This window comes from Babylonia areolata, chromosome 26, assembly GCF_041734735.1.
Source record: "Babylonia areolata isolate BAREFJ2019XMU chromosome 26, ASM4173473v1, whole genome shotgun sequence".
Lineage (NCBI taxonomy): Eukaryota > Metazoa > Mollusca > Gastropoda > Neogastropoda > Buccinidae > Babylonia > Babylonia areolata.
In genome coordinates, this window is record NC_134901.1 from 40,152,645 (window position 1) to 40,176,755 (window position 24,111).

Consider the following 24,111-nt stretch of genomic DNA (forward strand, 5'->3'; position numbering starts at 1 on the left):
GTTTCAGTTTCTATCAAGGAAGCGTCACTACGTTCGGACAAATCTATGTGCTGCACCGCATCCGCTAGTCAGATGCCTGATCAGTAGCATTACCGTACGCGCTTTGTCAGGCCTAACCTTCCTTGTGTACTGTCAGATATTGTATTAAAGAAGAAGAAGTAGGAGGAAAGGAAAAGACATCTGACCTTTGGGTTGGAGAGAGAGAGAGAGAGAGAGAGAGAGAGAGAGAGAGCTCAGAAGTTAAAACGTTTTTCATTCAAGGATTAAGATTTTAGGCATTGTTCCAATCTGTCCGTGTGTGTGTGTGTGTGTGTGTGTGTGTGTGTGTGTGTGTGTGAGAGAGAGAGACAAGACAAGACAAGACAAGACAAAATCTTTATTACAAGACAAAATCTTTATTAACGAGGGTAATAGATAAGCAAGTAACATGCTTTTTTACATCCAGCCCTCGCCCTAAAGAGGGAATAAAGCTAAAAAAGCGAAAATGAGCACAAAATCAAAACACAATCAAAATATACCATTATTTCACAATTCAAAGCCATTCCACAAAAGGAAGAAGAAGAGAAGAAAAAAAAAAAAAAAAAAAAAATCATGAAATACACACACACACACACACACACACACACACACACACACACACACACGCACACAAATGCATCCACTCAAGAGAGAGTGAGAGGGAACTCACAAATTGTCGAAAGCAATGTTGGATTTCAGGTGACGTCAATTTTTGTGAACAGGTACATTTTTAGATTTTGCTTAAAGTTGTTGTGGTTAGTAATATTTTTTAAACGTGATGGTAAATTATTCCAATACGTTCCCCCGCTGTAAGTTAGGCTGGACTTAAAAAGATCAAGATTTGGACGAGGTATATGCAACTTATGTACATGTCTTATGTTATTTACTGGGAAGTTATTTATAATTGAAGGAGGTGCGTAGCCGCTTACTATTTTGTGCATAAAAACAGCCTTATTATATTCTAGTTTTAGCTCCAGTGGGAGGATATCAAGTGACCTATAATCATTAGGAGTTAATGAACTTGACTTTAATAAAACTAATTTCAAAGCACGTTTGTATAATCTAACAAGAGGTTTTAGAGTATTAGCGCTAGTAGAATCCCACAAAGTAGAAGCATAATCTATTATCGACTGTATGTGAGCATTAAAGAATTGTTTACGGGCATGTGTATTTAGAAAGTGTTTTATTTTTGATAACTGGAATACTTTTTGAGACATCCTTTTACATAAATAAGTAATATGTTCAGACCATGATAAATCATTATCGATAACTACCCCTAAAACTTTGTGTGATTTGACTTCTTCAATTCTAACATTGGAAATGAAAATATTGAAAACATTTGTTGGCATTATCTGGCGTTTCTGTCGAGTTGTTACAGACATGCATTTAGTTTTTTGAGCATTGAGAGACATATGGTTATGTTCTGTCCAATTAACTAATCTGTTCACACTGTCTTGTAAATTGGATGTCAGAACTTTAATGCATGTGTGGTCGGAGTGTATGGAGTTGTCATCGGCAAACAATTCACAATTAGATTTGATATAAAGAGGCAAATCATTAATGTACAAGGAGAAAAGAAGGGGGCCAAGAATTGATCCTTGTGGTACACCATACCTTATTTCTTGAAAAGTTGATTTGGAAGATTTGATGCAGACCAGTTGTTGTCGATCTGATAAGAAGGAAGAAAGAAATTGTAAAGTATTCTTAGCTAAGCCATAACAAGCAAGTTTCTTAAGGAGAAGAGAGTGATTTATTACGTCAAAGGCTTTAGCAAAATCAACGAAGATAACACCTGTGAATTTACTATTATTTATATTTAAGAGCCATCTATCTATCATTTGTGTCAGAGCAGTATGACAAGAATGGTGTATATTAGGGTAACGAGTCAGAGAGAGAGAGAGAGAGAGAGAGAGAGTCCTGTAACTATTTTATCTCTCTTTTTTCATGCTATCGTTCAACTTTCTTTAACTGTTAACCCCCCCGAACGTTTTATAAAGCTGAACTTTTCGCAAGCGTGCTTGCCAGAGGTTGTTTCTGCTCCTCGGTCCACTTGTACCAGATGGCACGCACAGTTTGTGAGGAAATGTGGTATGTTATTATTATTAGGCCTGTAATTATGTATGGGTGTATATTAGGGTAACGAGTCAGACCGGTGGTAGGGGGAGAGGTGGGCATACGAGACAGGTTCGTGGCGACGAGAGACTGACGGCTTGATAACGCGAAGAACAGATACAGCAGCTAAGATGCGGATCACCTGTGTTCGTATTTTCTTTTTATTACTTCTTCTTCTTCTTTTCGTTTCCAAGAATGAGTTGGAAGAAATGAAACATAAAGACGCGTACCAGGTTCAGTACCTACAATGTAAACATTGCCATGTTTTCATTCAGATCCTTTACAACATCTCTGTCTGTCTGTCTGTCTGTCTGTCTGTCTGTCTGTCTGTCTGTCTCTCTCTCTCTCTCTCTCTTTCAGTGTTTCTGTCTGTCTCTCAATGCCGGTCTGTCTGTTTGTCTGTCTCCTTGTCCCTCGCTGTCTGTCTTTCTGTCTGTCTCTGTCTGTTGCCCTGTCTGTCCGTCTGTCTGTCTGTCTCTCTCTCTCTCCCCTCCGCTCCCTCAGTTGCTCGCATTTCCGGATGAAGCAAGACATCGATCGCCTTGCCCATTGTTTGTCGATGAGATATTCCGGCAGCTTTGTTAGATATCAAAAGCATTCCGACTTCCTCTATCGTTTAAGACACGAGGCGGAACCTAGGATTGGCCGAGGATATTGTGATGCATTGGGGGAATGTGTAACGAAAGATGTGGAGGCAGTCACGTCAGTTTATATCATTTATTCATCTATCTATCTATCTGTCTGTCTATCTGTCTACCTGTCTGTCTGTCTGTCTGTCTCTGCCTGCCTTTCTGTCTTTCTTTCTGTCTATCTACCTATCTGTCTTTCTGTCTGCCTGCCTATCTATCTGACTTTCTATCAATCTACATGTCTGTCTGTCTGTCTGTCTGTCTACCTTTCTGTCTGTCTGTCTATCTATCTAATAATAATAATAATGATAGTATTTATAAAGCGCTGAATCTTGCGCAGAGACAAATCTAAGCGCTTTCACACGCATGCATAACTCTAAAACTTAAGAAACTGAAGACAAGGAGGAGGCAGGGGAGGGAGGCTATCTTGTAAAGAGGTGGGTTTTAAGGCCAGACTTGAAAGAGCCGAGTGCGGCGACCTGACGAAGCGAAAGAGGAAGTTCATTCCAAATGCAAGGTCTAGAGACAGAGAAAGAACGGCGTCCAACAGTGGAGTGTTTCAATCTGGGTGTGCATAAACATAGTCCATCCGAAGCCGATCGTAGAGAGTGAGATGGAGTGTAGAGGTGAAGGCAGCCACAAAGATAGGAAGGGGCAGATTTGTGAATACATTTATAGCATAGAGTGCTGATCTTATACTTTATTCTGTGTAAGACAGGAAGCCAATGGAGATGTTGCAAAAAAGGAGTGATGTGCTCAGATGTTTTCTTTCTTAGGACGAGTCGGACAGTAGAGTTTTGTATGCGCTGAAGGGACTGAATGGATGAAGCAGGCAGACCAGACAATAGAGAGTTACAGTAGTCAAGGCGAGAGAGAATGAGAGAAACGACAAGTCTAGATGTTGCGTCGGTGGACAGATATTTCCGAATGGAGCTGATGCGTCGCAATTGACAGTAGCAGGATTGACATGTTTGACTGATAAATTTTTGCATGGACAGTGTCTTGTCAAGGACAACGCCGAGGTTTTTGACTGAGCTGGAAAGAGGGATGGATGTACTGTCAAGCTTGATTTTGTCAGTTGTGATGGAAGAGAGTTTTTGTTTAGTTCCTATGATCATTGCTTCGGTTTTGTCTGAGTTCAATTGTAACTTACTTAGAGCCATCCAGTTTTGAATGTCCAGGAAGCATTCAGATGTTTCTTGCAAGAGCGAGGACAATGTTTCAGGGGTATCACTCTTCTCAAGTTGAGTGTCATCAGCATGTCATTATGGTGGTTGATAATTTCAGCGAGAGGAGCAGTGTAATAATAATAATAATGGTCTCTCTCTCTCTCTCACACACACACACACACACACACACACACACACACACACACACACACACATATATATATATATACACGCACGCACGCACACACACGCACACATACCACCACAATAATCTCCAGTGGAGATGTTGCAAAAGAAGAGTGATGTGCTCAGATCTTTTCTTTCTGAGGACGAGTCGGGCAGCAGAGTTTTGTATGCGCTGAAGGGACTGAATGGATGAAGCAGGCCGACCAGTGTGCCGGTGTGAAGAGAACTGGGCCTAAAACAGATCCCTGTGGGACTCCGTGTTTGATTTTAATAGGTTCAGACTGGAAATTATCGACGATGGCATCTATAACAAAGCAAAACAAAACAAACAGATAAACAAAAAAATTGCGAAGACTGTGTTCAGTTTTGGAAAGAATCTAGGCATTTGAAGACCGAGTAGAATAACGCGAACGATTTATGCATTTGAGGTAAAAAGGGGAGGGGCAAGTTTACAAGTCTGATGATGAACTGAAACATACGGATTATGCAGCAATGTTTTAGAAAAGGGCAGATTTAGATTTCCTCGCCGCATGCCATCCTCATTCGCTCTCTCTCTCTCTCTCTCTCTCTCTCTCTCTCACACACACACACACACACACACACACACACACACACACACACACACAAACGCACGCACGCAATCTGGATCATTTGATCTGTGGCCATGGAACAATGCATAAAACAACTGACCCTGGTTGTCAGCATTTCACCATTAGGCTGACAGCCGATTAAGCGCCTTTGAAAAAAACAAAAAACAAAACAAAACCATCAACTGCCGGAACAACAACTCGACGCGCGAAACGATTTATGACGCCAAAAGGGTTAATACTGATGAATGAGCTCGCCTAACGGATCACACACACACACACACACACACACACACACACACACAATCACACGTGCTCATTATTCTTCACAAAAAATAGTGTACCACCCCAGGTATTACCATATGATGCAAAAGTCAGTTTTTAATTCTTCTGTATTCGATTCTAATGCCATTTGTTGTTGTTGCTGTTGTTGTTTGTCTATTTATTTTAGTTTTGTGTAGGATTGATCGTGAAACTGAAACTGGTTTTGTTGGAGATTACGAACCTCCATTGTCACACGCGACAGAGAAACTGACAGCGAGACAGAGAAAGAGAGAGAGGGAGAGAGAGAGAGAGACAGAGAGACAGAGACAGAGACAGAGCAGACAGACAGACAGAGATTCTGGTGACCAACAGCCAATAATTTTATTATTTGCTTTGTTTGTCTGACTATCAGCTATCCGTCTTTCCGCGAACGTGTGTGTGGGTGTGGGTGTGTGTGTGTGTGTGGGTGTGTGTGCGCGCGGGCGCGTGTGTGTGTGCGTGTATTTGTAAATATATGCGTCCGTGTGTCGTCCGTGTGTGCGTGCGAATGCGCGAGTGTTTTATGATTAAAGAACAGGAAAGAAAAAGAAAAAAAAAAAAAGGAAAGAAAGAAAACAAAACGAAAAAAAAAAAAGAAAAAAGAAAGAAAGGCTGGATGTGAAATTAATGAATTCATCATCCCACGCAGCTGTTTCACACTGTGGCGTAGCACCACCATCATCATCATCATCATCATCGTCTGACAGCAGTGACAAGAAGCGTCGTCAGAGGCTCATCTCCAGCCCCCAGCCCCACCTCCCCCCCCCCCCGCACCCTCCCACCCCACCCCCCACCCCCCTTCGGTGATTAAGCCCAAAGTCTCGCTCCCCCCTAGCCCCCATCACGAGTCACAACATCAGCAGCTACAACACCAACACAATCAACGTCAGTGTGGTGGATGCGTTGGAAAAGAGGGGTGGGGTGGAGGGAGGGGTACCCAACACAGACACTGATGCTCCAATGAGTCAGAAACATGCATTGCTTTACTGATCAGGGGGTTGGGGGGTTAGGGGAGGGAGGGGGTGGAGGAGAGAGGTTTGGGGGCCGGGGGGAGGGGTTGGGGGGGGGGGGGGTTGTATATCGCTGTCGAGAAACGCTCTCGTGTGAGATTCATGAAATGAAAGAAAAGGTGTGGCAAAGAAAGGAACAGAAAAGGAAGAGAGGAAGGTGAGACTGGTGGGTGGGAGGGGTAGGAGAGACAGAGCGAGAGAGAGAGAGAGAGATGTTGAAGACGGGGCAGAGGATGTGGTGACATGGGAATGGGGTGGGATGGGGGGAGTGAGTTACAACGGATGGTGGTATGTGTGCGTGTGTGTGCGTGCGTGCGTGTGTGTGTGTGTGTGTGTGTGTGTGTGTGTGTGTGTGTGTGTGTGTGTGTGAGAGAGAGAGAGAGAGAGAGAGAGAGAGAGAGAGAGAGAGACCGTTTGAGGAACGGAGATGCTTAGAGAAGACCAGAAGAAGAGAAAGAGAGAGAGTGAGAGAGAGAGTTTGTGTGAGAGAGAGAGAGATAAGGAGTAAAAAGAGAGAGAGACAGAGACAAAGAGAGAGAGAGAGATGAGATTGAGTATGGACAGAGGGATGAACTCATCAGAGGTATTATATTGTTTATACATGCAGATGAAATCTGACAATCAGTGAGTCAAACTTTTGACCAGTCAGTCAATCAATAGATATCGTCCTTCTCATGCTGGAGACAGGCCAGAGGCGTGAAGAAAATGGCGTACTGATAGACACAAGCAGATATCGTCCTTCTGATGCCAGAGAGAGGCCATACCACCCAAGCTATCCTGCACACGAGTGAGGAACAGGTTCGCGGTGTTGGTGGTACCTGTCAGACAAGCCTCCCAAAGGACCCCAGAGATCCTGTTCCCAACAAGATCCTGATGGAGGTGAACAGTTGCTGTACATGTTCTTTGCTTCCCGATAGCTTTGCGCACAGGAGGAGCGGGTGTGATTCGTTTGGCCACAGTGGTTAACACGTCAAGAAACTCTAGTTTTCCTTGGCCTCCAAACGACCCAACGCCAGGGCTAGACGGTGCGAGAGACATGCCTTATCAAAAAAGCCTGCAAGTTTTGGGGTTTTTTTTGTTTTTTTTTTAATAGCATGTACTATATCAATCATGATCTAAAGGGTCATTAAGGAGTTGCTATATCACATTTACTCCGATCAAAACAAAAAGCCTAGACCAGCTGGTTTCTTTTGATACCAGAATGACACCATACACATCATATGGCAAACGAACTCTTCTCCATTTTAACACCGGTATACCTCCCATAACTCCCCGAGTAACTCCACGGTGCCATCAAGCTTCTTTGATACCAGACAGACGAACACACAGCAAGCGAACATACAAAATTTTAATTTGCACTCTCCATGACGGGTTTTGAAACAAAAAAACAAAACAAACAAACAAACAAAACAAAACAAAACAAAAAAACAACAAAACAAAAAAAGGCGGAAGAAACAAGAATAAGACACAGAACCAAAACGAGCATCTGTTTTTGATGCCCAAAATACACCATACCTTCTTCCTCTCACTCACTCACTCACTCACTGAAAAGGGTATAAGCCACGGCAAAGAAGAAGCAAAGCAAAGAGAGGCCAGCGGCGGCAAGCAAGTAGTAGCAGCATTACTAAAACCTAAGGCAGACGAGAAGCAGATCCCACATAAGAAGAGGGCCAATTGATAGGAGGGAGCAGGGAGCGAGGGGGGGTGAGGGGGTGAGGGGTGAGGGGTAGGGGGAGGGAGATGCGAGGGTACCCGGGCGGCAGGGCATCAGACAGGTAGACGGGTTAAGGTGAGATGAAAGCCGGGGCTATCAGGAAGCCCGGGCCAAGCCGCCACAAGAGCGGTACACGCAGCTTCCCCTTCCCCCCCCCCCCCCCCCCCTCAGCGCTGGTGGTCCTGGAACTCAACGAGTATGGTGGGGGGGGGGGGGGGGGGAATAAAAGAGAGGAGTTGAGGAGAAAGAAAGAAATAAAGAAAGTGGGAGGGAGAGAGAAAGAAATAGATAAAGAAAGAGAGGGAAGAAGATGGAGAAAGACACAGAGAGAGAGTGAAGTGAGGTGTGGAAGGAGGGTTGAAAAACGAGAGGAGTGGGGGAAGAGAGAAAGAAATAGATAAAGAAAGAGAGGGAAGAAGATGGAGAAAGAGAGAGAGTGAAGTGAGGTGTGGAAGGAGGGTTGAAAAACGAGAGGAGTGGGGGAAGAGAGAAAGAAATAGATAAAGAAAGAGAGGGAAGAAGATGGAGAAAGAGAGAGAGAGTGAAGTGAGGTGTGGAAGGAGGGGTGAAAAACGAGAGGAGTGGGGGAAGAGAGAAAGAAATAGATAAAGAAAGAGAGGGAGGAAGATGGAGAAAGAGAGAGAGAGTGAAGTGAGGTGTGGAAGGAGAGGTGAAAAACGAGAGGAGTGGGGGAAGAGAGAAAGAAATAAAGAAAGAGAGGGAGGGAGAGAGGGAGGGATAGAGAGTGAAGTGAGGTGTGGAAGGAGGGTTGAAAAACGAGAGGAGTGGGGGAAGAGAGAAAGAAATAGATAAAGAAAGAGAGGGAAGAAGATGGAGAAAGAGAGAGAGAGTGAAGTGAGGTGTTGAATGAGGGTTGAAAAACGAGAGGAGTGGGGGAAGAGAGAAAGAAATAGATAAAGAAAGGGAAGAAGATGGAGAAAGAGAGAGAGAGAGAGAGTGAAGTGAGGTGTGGAAGGAGGGTTGAAAAAGACAGGGGTGGGGGGGAGAGAGAAAGAAATAGATAAAGAAAGAGAGGGATGAAGATGGAGAAAGAGAGAGAGAGTGAAGTGAGGTGTTGAAGGAGGGGTGAAAAAGAGAGGAGTGGGGAGAGAGAGAAAGAAATAGATAAAGAAAGAGAGGGAAGAAGATGGAGAAAGAGAGAGTGAAGTGAGGTGTTGAAGGAGGGGTGAAAAAAGGAGTGGGGGAAGAGAGAAAGAAATAAAGAAAGAGAGGGAGGGAGAGAGGGAGGGATAGAGAGTGAAGTGAGGTGTTGAAGGAGGGGTGAAAAAGAGAGGAGTGGGGAGAGAGAGAAAGAAATAGATAAAGAAAGAGAGGGAAGAAGATGGAGAAAGAGAGAGTGAAGTGAGGTGTTGAAGGAGGGGTGAAAAACGAGAGGAGTGGGGAAAGAGAGAAAGAAATAGATAAAGAAAGAGAGGGAGGAAGATGGAGAAAGAGAGAGAGTGAAGTGAGGTGTTGAAGGAGGGGTGAAAAAGAGAGGAGTGGGGAGAGAGAGAAAGAAATAGATAAAGAAAGAGAGGGAGGAAGATGGAGAAAGAGAGAGAGAGAGTGAAGTAAGGTGTGGAAGGAGGGTTGAAAAAGACAGGGGTTGGGGAGAGAGAAAGAAATAGATAAAGAAAGAGAGGGAGGAAGATGGAGAAAGAGAGAGAGAGAGAGTGAAGTGAGGTGTGGAAGGAGGGGTAAAAAAAAGGAGTGGGGGAAGAGAGAAAGAAATAAAGAAAGAAAGGGAGGGAGAGAGGGAGGGATAGAGAGTGAAGTGAGGTGTGGAAGGAGGGTTGAAAAAGACAGGGGTGGGGGGAGAGAGAAAGAAATAGATAAAGAAAGAGAGGGAGGAAGATGGAGAAAGAGAGAGTGAAGTGAGGTGTTGAAGGAGGGGTGAAAAACGAGAGGAGTGGGGAAAGAGAGAAAGAAATAGATAAAGAAAGAGAGGGAAGAAGATGGAGAAAGAGAGAGAGTGAAGTGAGGTGTGGAAGGAGAGGTGAAAAACGAGAGGAGTGGGGGAAGAGAGAAAGAAAGAAAGAAAGAGAGAGAGAGGGAGACAGGGAGGGAAAGAGAGTGAAGTGAGGTGTGGAAGGAGGGGTAAAAAAAGGAGTGGGGGAAGAGAGAAAGAAATAAAGAAAGAGAGGGAGGGAGAGAGGGAGGGAAAGAGAGTGAAGTGAGGTGTGGAAGGAGGGTTGAAAAACGAGAGGAGTAGGGGAAGAGAGAAAGAAATAGATAAAGAAAGAGAGGGAGGAAGATGGAGAAAGAGAGAGAGAGTGAAGTGGTGTGGAAGGAGGGGTGAAAGAAAGGGAGAGAGAGAAAGAAATAAAGAAAGAGAAGGAGAGAGAGAGAGGGAGGAGAGAGAGAGAGAGATAAAAGAAAGTAAAGTGAGGTGTGGAAGGGGGAGAAGATTGTGAGAAGGATGAAGACGGGGTGTGGCTTGAGGGACGAAGGGAAGGAAGGAGGGAGGGAGGAGTGGGTGGGGGCGGTGGGGGCAGTATGAGAATTAAAAATAGAAAGAGAGAGAAACAGACAGACGGACAGACAGACATAGGGAGAGTGAGTGGGTGGATGAGAGACAGAGAAAGAGAGAATGGACGAGAGAGAGAGAGAGAGTAGGTGAGTGAGAGAGAGAAAGAGAGAGACAGTAGGCGATATATATATATATATATATATATATATATATAGAGAGAGAGAGAGAGAGAGAGAGAGAGAGAGAGACAGACAGACAGACAGACAGACAGACAGACAGACAGACAGACAGAGAGAGAGAGAGATAGTGTGAGATTGCGAAGCAGAGAGTAAGAGTGAGTGGGTGATTGAGAGAGAGAGAGATCGAGAGAGCGGGCGAGAGAGAGAGAGAGAGATAGAGTGAAAGAGATAGCGAGAGAGAGCGAGGCAGAGAGAAAGAGAGAGAGACAGACAGACAGACAGACAGACAGAGAGTGAGTGGCTGAGTGAGAGAGAGAAAGAGAGACAGAGACAGAAAGCTGACTTTTTCTGGTGGGGGAAGCTGATGAAGGGGTAAAGAGGTGGGAATGCTGGAGGGACAGACGAGATTGTTAGAGAAATGGAGATGATCGGAGAAGACCATACAGTACAAAAGAAGAGGATAGAGACAGAGAGAGAGAGACAGACAGACAGACAGGGTATGGGTGGTGGAAAGAGAGAGTTCTGCTGTGTATTGTTTTCATTCCTTTATACCACTTTCCCACAGGTTCAGTTGAGACGAAACCTACAAATCAAATAAAGAAAACGTGTGATGAAGAACCACAAAAATTGCCCCTCCACTCTTGTCTCTCCTGCCCTCTTCCCCCCTTACTCACATACTCTCTCTCTCTCTCTCTGTCTGTCTCTCTCTCTCTCTGTCCACCCTCCTCTGTCCTCCCTCCTCTTTCTCTTTCTCGCCCCGCCTATCTCCCTCTCTCACCCTCTCTCTCACTCGCTCACTCTTTCTCACTCTCTCTCTCTCTTTTCAGTTCTTGCCCCCTCTCTCCTGTCTCTCTATCCCCCCCCCCTCTCCCACTCTCTCGTCCCTTTCTCTTCCCCCGTTCTCTCTCTCTCTCTCTCTCTCTCTCTCTCTCTCTCTCTCTCTCCCTCCCCACAGACGAACACACATTGCGCGCACCCCTTCCCTTCTCCTCCTAACCCCCCACCCCCCATCCCCACCCCACCTCCACCCAACCTTCCACGCGTCATAAACACATACACACATACACTGCTTCCCCTTTCGGCTTCAAATTTCATCATAACTTCAACAGAACTGGAGATAATTGAATAATAAATCTCGCCACGGCCATAATCAAATAATGGGGAGAGGTCTGATAAAATACAAACTGGTGGGAGTCAAGGAAAAACACGGGAGGAGGTTGAACAGTGATGCTAGCATAACACACATAATATGCGAGAACTGGGATGCCAGCAATTTGATGGTGTATGTGTGTGTGTGTGTGTGTGTGTGTGGACATGCGTCATGTTCATGAAGTGGTAGCTGGACTTGGATTTTTGTTGTTGTTGTTGTTGATGATGATGACGTATTTTGTGGATTTGCATCATCCTTTTGAACCAGATTGGTGATTGGGTATGTTGATTTGCTTTATGGAGACATGGTGTAAAATTTCGAGCAGACATTTAGCTTCTTAACCAGTGGTGACGTCATTTATGGACGTGTTTAGCTTCTTTCTTTTTTTTGCCAGAATATATGATGGCATTCATTCGTGGAAGTATTTCTTTTTCTTCTGCTGAATGATGACGTAATGTGTGAATGCGTTTCCTTTTCTTTGTCAGAATGATGACGTAATATGTGGATGGGATCCATTTTCGTCAGAATGATGACTTAATATGTGGAAGCGCTTCCCTTCTTTGCCAGAATGATGAGGTAGTACCTGGAAGTGTTTCACTCTCTTTGTCAGAGTGATGACGTCATATGTAGATGTGTATCGCTTTCTTTGCCAAATAATGGTGCAATATGTTAAAAAGAAAAAAAACAAAAAACAACAACAAACAAAACAACCCCCCCCCCACCCACCCCACCCCCTCTCCCCACGCCCTCCGGAAAAAAAAGCAAACAAAAAACAAACACAAACACACACACACACACACACACACACACACAACAAAACACCACTTTTTTTTCTAAACAAGAGCAATGATGTTCTGGATAGACGGGCATCGCTTTCTTCGCCAAAGTCATGACGTAAAATATGCACGTGCGTACATTCCACACCCAGAGAGATGGCAGTGTCAAGGTCTGATCAGCACGTTGGGTTTATGCGAAGGTAGGCGTCTGCTGTCTACATGTATAGGATATATACAGCAGATATGGAGCAGCTTATATGGATATGTCCGCACGCTCTGAAACCTTGAAACTGAAACTGACAGCACGTGGACGCTGGCACCCTGACGCCACCATCTGACCTGGAATCGTCATAATTTTATGGGGTGAAAGTTTGAGAGAAGGGCAGTGCTCATGTCATCACTTGCCTGTGAAACCGATCCGACGACGGCCCTTCGCCGATAGATCTATAACTCTTTCAGCAACAGGGGCACAACTACGTGAACTGTTCAAGAATGACCCACGAAGATCACCACCCTTACCTTTTATTGCACGGCGCTCAGCCCGCCCCTCGCACGCACTCCATCTTTCATCCGGGGCCCCATTTAGTGCCGCTGGCTTCAGGTGTATACCTTCTTCTTCTTCTGCGTTCGTGGGCTGCAACTCCCACGTTCACTCGTATGCACATGAGTGGGATTTTACGTGTATGACCGTTTTTACCCCGCCATGTAGGCAGCCATACTCCGCTTTCGGGGGTGTGCATGCTGGGTATGTTCTTGTTTCCATAACCCACCGAACGCTGACATGGATTACAGGATCTTTAACGTGCGTATTTGATCTTCTGCTTGCATATACACACGAAGGGGGTTCAGGCACTAGCAAGTCTGCACATAATTATGTTGACCTGGGAGATCGTAAAAATCTCCACCCTTAACCCACCAGGCGCCGTCACCGTGATTCGAACCCGGGACCCTCAGATTGAAAGTCCAACGCTTTAACCACTCGGCTATTGCGCCCGTCCAGGTGTATACCAACGTCCGTCCGTCCTTCCGCCGACAAAAGTAGTAGCTCCAGAGTTAGTCAACTGGTTCCAGACTGATTAATACCCTCCCGAATAGTTAGTTAACTTGACTTCCCTACATACCTGTGTGGAGTGATGGCCTGGAGGTAACGCGTCCGCATAGGAAGCGAGAAAATCTGAGCGCGCTGGTTCGAATCACGGCTCAGCCACCGGTATTTTCTCCTCCACCACTAGACCTTGAGTGGTGGTTTGGACGCTAGTCGTTCGGATGAGAAGATAAACCGATGTCCCGTGTGCAGCATGCACTTTGCGCTCGTAAAAGAACCCGTGGCAACAAAAGGGTTGTCCATGGCAAAATTCTGTAGAAGAATCTACTTCAATAGGAAAAAACAATTAAAACTGTATGTACGAAAAACAATACAAAGAATGGGTGGCGCTCTCAGTGTAGCGACACGCTTTCCCCGGGGAGAGCAGTCCGAATTTCACACAGAGGAATCTGTTGTGACAAATAAAGAGAAATACAAAATACAAAATACCTGACCCATCAAGCGCGTTGGGTTACGCTGCTGGTCAGGCATCTGCTTGGCAGATGTAGTGTAGCGTATATGGATTTGTCCGAACGCAGTGACGCCTCCTTGAGCTACTGATACTGATACTGACCCATCATTTCCGACGCAGCTCTCTATACTCCTATCTAAAGGATACCCTTGCACTCTGTCTCCCTCCTCCCTCTTAATTCACACACACACACACACACACACAACACACACACATACACACACACACACACACACGCACGCACTCTCTCTCTCTCTCTCTCACACACACACACACACACACACACACACACACAAAGAAACTGTCTCTCTCCCTCTCTCTCACTCACTCACTCTCTTTCTCGCCCCCCTCTCCTCCTGTCTCTCTCCCCCTGTCTCTCTCTCTCTCTCCCTTCTCTCTCTCCCCCCCCCTCTCTTTCCCCCTCTCTCTCCTCCCTTTGTCTCTCTCTCTCCCCCTTCCCTCCCCCCCCCTCCCCCCTCACTCTCCCTCCCCTCAGTGCCGCCGGCTTCAGCCGGGTGTGTGTCCGTCCGTCCGTCCGTCCGTCCGTCGACGAAAGTATTAGCTCCAGAGTTAGTCAACTGGCTCCAGACTGATTAATGCCCCCTCTGGGTAGTTAGTTACTTGACTTACCTACCAACCTAACTCACCCTTCAATACGCAGCTCTCTCTTTTTTTTTTACTCCTTTCTCCTAAGGGATTATGAAGTCGCCTTTTGCGCCTCGTTAGAGCGGTGTATTAATACGTGCCCCCTTGCAGCCAAAGCTCATCAGCGGGCTTCATGGAAGATAGTGGTTGCTGGCTCCCTTTGATTAGCTCAGCTGTGTGTTGGAGGGGTAGGGTGGGGGGGTGGGGGGGGGGGGTCCTGCGCTTGGTAGGGGGCTGTCAGAGGGCGGTAGTGAGGCGGTGCTTCAATGTCAGGGTTACTTACTCCTTGTCTTCTTCTGTGTGTGTGTGTGTGTGTGTGTGTGTGTGTGTGTGTGTGTGTGTGTGTGACTCCCTGTGTGTGTGTGTGTGTGTGACTCCCTGTGTGTGTGTGTGTGTGTGTGTGTGTGTGTGTGTGTGTGTGTGTGTGTGTCCTCTCTCTCTGTGTCTCTCTCTTCCTCTGTCTGTCCGTCTGTCTCTTTCTCTGTCTCTTTGTCTCTCTGTCTCCGTCTCTGTCTGTCTATCTGTCTCTCTCTCTCAACTTCCTGTCTTCCTTTTTCTTTCCTCCCTCTGTTTCTGCATGTGTCTCATTGCATCTCTGCCTCTCTGTTTCTCTCAATCTCAACATCTCTCTCTCTCTCTCTCTCTCTCTCTCTCTCTCTCTCGGTATATTGTTTTCGTTGCCAAAACATTTTACTTGGCTGGAACCAATTGATAGCAAATGTAACAACTCAACCTTTCTTGATATTCGTATTCGTATTCTCTGTATGTATGTATATATATGTATATATCTATATATCTATATATCTATATATCTATATATATATATATATATATATATATATATATATTCCTCCCTTTCTCTGTCAATCCTTTGTCTCTGTCTCTATGTCTGTTTCTCTATGTCTCTCTACTTGTGTCATTCCCATCCTACCCCCCCCCCTCGCCCCCCAACACTCTTTCTCTCTCTCTCTCTCTCTCTCTCTCTCTCTCTCTCTCTCAGTGATGACCTTCACGAACTCTCATTACACCGTTCAGGTCTTACGTATCCCGTCCTTCTCTGGGGACAGCGCGTAGGCTGCCGAGGTCAGTGTGTGGTCAGTCTGTTAATGAGAGAGAGAGAGAGAGAGACAAAGGTGGAGAGAGGAGGAGAGAGAGAGAGAGGGAGGAAGGGAGGGAGAGGGTAAAGAGAGAGAGAGGAAGAGAGAGGGGAAGGAGACAGAGACAGAGGCAGAGAGGCACAGTGAGAGGAAAAGAGAAAGATAGAGAGAGAGGAAGAGAGAGGGGAAGGAGACAGAGACAGAGACAGGCACAGTGAGAGGAAAAGAGAAAGAGAGAGAGGGGAAGGAGACAGAGGCAGAGAGGCACAGTGAGAGGAAAAGAGAAAGATAGAGAGAGAGGAAGAGAGAGGGGAAGGAGACAGAGACAGAGAGGCACAGTGAGAGGAAAAGAAAAAGATAGAGAGAGAGGAAGAGAGAGGGGAAGGAGACAGAGACAGAGGCAGAGAGGCACAGTGAGAGGAAAAGAAAAAGATAGAGAGAGAGGAAGAGAGAGGGGAAGGAGACAGAGACAGAGAGGCACAGTGAGAGGAAAAGAGAAAGATGGAGAGAGAGAGAGGAGAGAGAGAGAGAGAAAGGGAGGAGAAGAAAGAGAATGAGTAGGGAGAAAGACAAAGAGATTGTGGAAAGAGACTCGAGAAGAGACCGAGAAAGGTAGAGAGAGAGAGAGAGAGGGAGGGGGGGGAGAGTGAGTGAGGGAGAAGCAAAAGTAGAGCGAGTGGTGGTGGGAAGAAAGATCGAAAGAGATGAGAATCGGGAGACAGAGACAGACAGAGACAGATAGATGTAGCGAGAGTGAGATATGAAGAGAGAATAAGAGAGGAAGAGAGATATATATTAGAGAGAGAGAGAGAGATGTAAATGTAGAGAGATAGACAAGTGGAGAGAGAGAGAGAGAGAGAGAGAGGAGGGGGGTATAGAGAGTGACCTAGAAACACAAACACAAAACACACACGCGCGCGCGCGCACACACACACACACACACACACACACACACACACACACACAGAGATAAATAGACCGACAGAGAGGACACAGAGAGAACACACACACACACGCACAAGCGCGCGCTCGCGCGCAGACACACTGACACACAGACAGAGAGAGAGCCCATTCATCAGACGGGTCGATAGGATTTATGCAGACTGCACAGGAAGTCAGCGACCCTCCACACTCCCTATTCCTTCCCCCCCCCCCCCAACCCCCCCTCACCGCCCCCCGCCAGCCTCCTCCTCGTCACAGCCGTTCCCCCATTCCATCCCCCATACCCCACACCCTCTCCCTTCGCTGTGTCGGACCACCAGTTGGCTTTACCAGGGCGGGGATGGGTGTGTGTAGGGGGTGGGTGTGTGTGGGTGGATGAAGGGAGGAGTGGTGATGTCTGGCCATACCCTGACCCATATTCCTTTGTCACGTTGTAGATCACAGGACGGTGGCGAATTTCCTGATAAAAAAAGTTATAATGATAATAATGACAGTGATGATGATAATACAGGCACGGGCACAGGCACACAATTGCAAATACACAGACAGAGACACAGACACTGACAGACAGACAGACACACACACGCACGCACGCACGCACGCACGCACGCATGCACGCGCTTATGTGTTTGAGAGAGAGAGAGGGGGGGAGGCAGACAGACAGACAAATAGTGAGACAAGCCGACAGAGACAGACAGAGGCACACACACACACACACACACACACACACACACACACACACACACACAGATGTTGGTGATTATCATTTCCAGGAATTTTGCCGCTTTCCGGATAAAGATTCGAAGTGCTTGTCACGTTCATTGCTCCGATTTTACTTTGTCATTTCTTTTTCATATTAGACATAAGATCGCAGTATGATGTTTCTGATTAACATGTCCACACCTGAGAAAGAGAACAAACCCGTGGCATTTACAGAAATTTGGGTAAAAGCGACAAGATTCCACAGAAACATCAATCACACGCGGCACCGGAAAGCACGCTGTCCGCTATGCTTTTTGTGCTGACTGTCGACTGCTGAATTCTCACGTAACTCCATTTGTTAGGTTACGTATAGTTGGTACCATGCCTCCTTTGCTAGGTTGAGTAAGATATAGGTACCATTCTCACGTGCCTTGGTCTCTCGCTCTCTAGAGACCTTCCGTCGACCTCTGTTGAACTTAACTAACGACAACGTTAGGTGGAAGGTTGGTAGAATGGTTGAGACGATTATCTGCCTTTAGAGTTTGAACTGGTTGGATAAACTGAGCGTCAGTCATTTGATTGAATGAGACGATAAACTGAAGTGCACACGCACTTGGCGCACTGACAAAGAACCAATGGCAATGGAAGTGTTTGGCGCACTGACAAAGAACCAATGGCAATGGAAGTGTTTGGTGCACTGACAAAGAACCAATGGCAGTGGAAGTGTTTGGTGCACTGACAAAGAACCAATGGCAGTGGAAGTGTTTGGTGCACTGACAAAGAACCAATGGCAATGGAAGTGTTTGGTGCACTGACAAAGAACCAATGGCAATGGAAGTGTTTGGTGCACTGACAAAGAACCAATGGCAGTGGAAGTGTTTGGTGCACTGACAAAGAACCAATGGCAGTGGAAGTGTTTGGTGCACTGACAAAGAACCAATGGCAATGGAAGTGTTTGGTGCACTGACAAAGAACCAATGGCAATGGAAGTGTTTGGTGCACTGACAAAGAACCAATGGCAATGGAAGTGTTTGGTGCACTGACAAAGAACCAATGGCAGTGGAAGTGTTTGGTGCACTGACAAAGAACCAATGGCAATGGAAGTGTTTGGTGCACTGACAAAGAACCAATGGCAGTGGAAGTGTTTGGTGCACTGACAAAGAACCAATGGCAGTGGAAGTGTTTGGTGCACTGACAAAGAACCAATGGCAGTGGAAGTGTTTGGTGCACTGACAAAGGACCAATGGCAATGGAAGTGTTTGGCGCACTGACAAAGAACCAATGGCAATGGAAGTGTTTGGTGCACTGACAAAGGACCAATGGCAATGGAAGTGTTTGGTGCACTGACAAAGAACCAATGGCAGTGGAAGTGTTTGGTGCACTGACAAAGAACCAATGGCAGTGGAAGTGTTTGGTGCACTGACAAAGAACCAATGGCAGTGGAAGTGTTTGGTGCACTGACAAAGGACCAATGGCAATGGAAGTGTTTGGCGCACTGACAAAGAACCAATGGCAATGGAAGTGTTTGGTGCACTGACAAAGGACCAATGGCAATGGAAGTGTTTGGTGCACTGACAAAGAACCAATGGCAATGGAAGTGTTTGGTGCACTGACAAAGAACCAATGGCAATGGAAGTGTTTGGTGCACTGACAAAGAACCAATGGCAGTGGAAGTGTTTGGTGCACTGACAAAGAACCAATGGCAGTGGAAGTGTTTGGTGCACTGACAAAGGACCAATGGCAATGGAAGTGTTTGGCGCACTGACAAAGAACCAATGGCAATGGAAGTGTTTGGTGCACTGACAAAGGACCAATGGCAATGGAAGTGTTTGGTGCACTGACAAAGAACCAATGGCAATGGAAGTGTTTGGTGCACTGACAAAGAACCAATGGCAATGGAAGTGTTTGGTGCACTGACAAAGAACCAATGGCAGTGGAAGTGTTTGGTGCACTGACAAAGAACCAATGGCAGTGGAAGTGTTTGGTGCACTGACAAAGGACCAATGGCAATGGAAGTGTTTGGCGCACTGACAAAGAACCAATGGCAATGGAAGTGTTTGGTGCACTGACAAAGAACCAATGGCAGTGGAAGTGTTTGGTGCACTGACAAAGAACCAATGGCAATGGAAGTGTTTGGTGCACTGACAAAGAACCAATGGCAGTGGAAGTGTTTGGTGCACTGACAAAGAACCAATGGCAGTGGAAGTGTTTGGTGCACTGACAAAGAACCAATGGCAGTGGAAGTGTTTGGTGCACTGACAAAGGACCAATGGCAATGGAAGTGTTTGGCGCACTGACAAAGAACCAATGGCAATGGAAGTGTTTGGTGCACTGACAAAGGACCAATGGCAATGGAAGTGTTTGGTGCACTGACAAAGAACCAATGGCAATGGAAGTGTTTGGCGCACTGACAAAGAACCAATGGCAATGGAAGTGTTTTCCTCTGGCAAAAAATCTGCAGAAAAACTCCGCGTTGGGTTATGCTGCTGTCAGGCATCTGCCTAGCAGATGGGGTGTAGCGTATGTGGATTTGTCCGACTGCAGTGACAGACTGAAGACTTTAGCCAAAACCAAGTCAGTGACAACGACATCCAAAACCAACGCAGGCGAAAGAGTCAGTTTCAGTTTCAAGGAGTCAAAGCGTGCGTACTAATCCATATACCCTACACCACATCTGCGTACAAGGGAAGAGAAAAAGCAGATGCCTGACCGAAGCATAAAACCAACGCGAAGGACAGGTCTTGAGGCCTATGCGTATTTTTTTTATTTGTATTTCTTTTTATCACAACAGACTTCTCTGTGTGAAATTCGGACTGCTCTCCCCAGGGAGAGCGCGTTGCTATACTACAGCGCCACCCATTAAAATTTTTTTTTTCCTGCGTGCATTTTATTTCTTTTTCCTATCGAAGTGGATTTTTATACAGAATTTTGCTAAAAACAACCCATTTGTTGCCGTGGGTTCTTTTACGTGCGCTAAGTGCATGCTGCACACGGGACCTCGGTTTATCGTCTCATCCGAATGACTAGCGTCCAGACCACCACTCAAGGTCTAGTGGAGGGGGAGAAAATATCGGCGGCTGAACCGTGATTCAAACCAGCGCGCTCAGATTCTCTCGCTTCCTAGGCGGACGCGTTACCTCTAGACCATCACTCCACATTTTATGGACACTGGCGTAGGGAATGTCTATGTCCTAAATACGGTCATATCCGTCAGAAATATATTCCAGAGTTCATAAATATCAACAATACATTGTTTCCTATTCTACAAACCCTATGTGTTACCTCCTAGAGAAATCTTGCTATGTACGCTTATTACGCCTTAAAATTTAGAGACGAATTTACACAATGAATGAATTAGTATAACTATAAACATGATGAGGACGAACATGCTATGTATTTTTCATCCAGTTATCGGCTACTCACGTACAGTACACCTTTTTTTTGTGTGTGTGTGTGTGTGTGTGTGTGTGTGTGTGTGTGTGTGTGTGTGTGTGTGTGTGTTTGTGTGTGAAGAGCGATCGAATTGCCCCATTTATCCCCCACCCCTTTGTGTATGGGCCGGTGGCCTTCACAATTAAACCTGTGTCAGTGTCAGTGTCAGTGTCTCTCTCTCTCTCTCTCTCTCTCTCTCTCTCTCTCTCTCTCTCTCTCTGTGTGTGTGTGTGTGTGTGTGTGTGTGTGTGTGTGCATGGATGGATAGGGCTTTGTGAGTGCGTGTGTGGAGTTGCTGCGTAGTGCATGAAATGTGTGAACAGAGAGTGTACGGCATACGGAACTGCATGACGCGATACCATGCACTGTAATTAAAGAAATGATTCATTATTACTTTACCGCAGGCCATTGCACTGCCATTGTGCAGAAAAAACAATTCCACATACTGTGATAAGAAACTCTAGGGAGAGCTGGACAGTACAAGGTCTTCAGAGAAGAAGCCCCGCCTCAGTCAAGTGTTTCGGCCCTTAACTTCCTTACACTCTAAAGGGGCCGGGCCGCACCCAGGTCATGACTCCTGGATGCATTGTGCAGAAAACAGTTCCACATACTGAAAGAATCCACAGCCCATTATCACACCAGCGTAAAGTCAAAAGGAACAAAATGTGCAAAGAATGGAACAAGCCCAAAATTATGTGTTTGTTTACGTGTCTGTTTTCTTGCTCTTTTAGTGTGGAACGTGCAGGTCTTATTGCCTCCATGACAAACTGCAAACGTTTGTCAGTGTCACTTCACTTTGGCATTCTCATCTTCGTGCGAATTCTTGACGCTATATTTCGCAACAGACTCTGTAAAATCAAAATTCTTTTACCGACTGCCTGTGTTTCTATCAGTCAGCCAGTCAGTCAGTCAGTCTGTATATCTGTCCGTCTACCTGACGTCCAGTGGTTGTCTGAATGACCCAGCCCCCACACCCCTCCGCCACCCCCCCCACCCCCAAGCTCCCACACACACACGCGTAAACGCACGCACGCACGTACGTACACACACACACGCGCGCGCGCACTTTTGTTATTTTTTTTTCTGTTCATTCTTTCATTCATTCTTTCTTTCTTTCTTTATTTTTCTTTTTCTTGCAACGTTCACAGCGGATTTTCACACATTTTCCGCCAGCATTACTCCCTCCCTCCCTCCCTCTCTCTCTCTCTCTCTCGATTGATAGATAGGACTTACGCTTATCAACACTTAACCCACTCTCTAGTTTTTTTTCTTTCTTCCCTTTTTTTCCAATTTCGCAAATATTTTCATGAATTCCTTTTTCACAGTGTACGAAAACAAAGTGCTAAACGATACGCGCTACACATACAGCACATCACAAAGGAATAATGCGTGAAAAACAACAAACAAACAAACAAACAAAAACCCGAAGAAATACATATGGCACACACAGGTCACATGCTTTGTTTTCTTTCCCCCCCCCCCCCCCCCACTGTGATCAGTTGAATCAATCATGATCATTGTGACCCTTTTCTTTGTTCCAACATCCGTGGTTGAAGTGACTGAGACGGACAAAATATGAACAAGTTCCCACACATACATACATACATACATACACCTGGACGATTCCTTCGTTTTGAAAGACTTGTTTTCAAACTAACATTCGGAATTGTCAAAACAGTTGCAAAACTCTCGCAAATCCGAATCTCAGTTATTTGACGATTGATTAGAATCCTTTATTATTGTATTTACCTATGTGTTTATCATCATCATCTTCTTCTTCTTCTTCTTCTTCTTCTTCTTATTATTATTATTATCATTATCATTACATTTCTTTGCTGAACTTGGAAGAAAATCACGTTTCTTTTGATACTTCTCTTGCGTTTTGATTTGTTTATGTGTCTGTTTGTCACTTTTCGTTTGTCAGTTTGTCTGTATCTAGCTCTCTTTGTCTAATCCCAGTCATTTATGCCCAGAATAAACTTGCTCTCTCTCTCTCTCTCTCTCTCTCTCTCTCTCTCTCTCACACACACACACACACACACACACACACACACACACACACACACACTCTCTCTCTCTCTCTCTCTCTCTCTCTCTCTCTGCAATGTATAAACACATTTCGAAGACGCTCTCTCTCTCTCTCTCTCTCTCTCTCTCTCTCTCTCTCTCTCTCTCCTCCCTTTTGTCTGTAATGTTCGCAGAATCTGTTTTCTTCAAACCAGCTCCCGTTCCTTCCCCCTTCCCAGACAGGCAGTGCAGGTCCCGTCAGGACGCTATCCGGGGTCTGCAGGGAGATGATGAAGGCTCATTAAGGCTGCACGGAATGGGTGCTGAACACGGTCTCCCTGCTTAACGCCACTTGTCCAAAGCAGTCTGAACCCAAGTCCTAAACACAAGGAAAACTAAACACCACACAGGAAAAAAAACAAACAAACCAAACCATGTTGAGGTAGTGAGGGTGGGGAGAAGAAACTTGCATGGAATGTCTGGTGTATAGTTTCTTCACTGCTTGATGCCGTTTAGTCCTAACAGTCTGAGCTCCACTCCCACTTAGAGAGAAAAAACAACAGTGTGTGTGTGTGTGTGTGTGTGTGTGTGTGTGTGTGTGTGCGTGTGCGCGCGCTTGCGTTTGTGTGTTTGTGTGATCTTAAATCTTACGACCTTCCACTTTTGATAATTTTAATGTGTGTGTGTGTGTGTGTGTGTGTGTGTGTGTGTGTGTGTGTGTGTGTGTGTGTGTGTGTGTGTGTGTGTGTGCCGCGCGCGCGCGTGTGTGTGAAAAACAGATACATACTTAATATATATGTAAATACGTGTGTGTGTGTGTGTGTGTGTGTGTGTGTGTGTGTGTGTAGTAATAGATGTATATTCTGTATATATATATATATATATATATATATATATATACATGCACACCCCTCCCTCTGCTTCCCTCCACTACAACATCCCCCCACCCACCCACCCACACACACACTCACACGCAAATCACAAATCACAACGACCAGCCATCCAGACACTGATACACAGACACACAGACACAAAAGCAAAACAATCAGAAAGAGAGACACAGACAGACAGACAGAGAAAGAGAGAAGAAAAAAAAAAGTTGAAGGTTGATTTCTGTTGCCCGTGGACGTTGGGTGACGGTGGTAGGGGGCGGGGGGGGGGGGAGAGAAAAAGAGCATTAAGAGGAAGAGGGGGAGAGGGGAGAGAAGAAAGGGAGGAAGGAGGGAGGGAGGGGGGAGGAGGAGGAGAAAAGGGGGGAAATGGTTGAATTATTGAAAAAAGGGGAGCGCCCTTAGGCCTAGCGTCTAGCTGTAATTATTCTTCATTAGTCCGGTCAGCAGTGAACGCTGCCACCAGATGCTGCTGCTATTGATTTTTCACAGATAATGACAAACTGCCAGCACACCGAGACAGACAGACGCACAGTT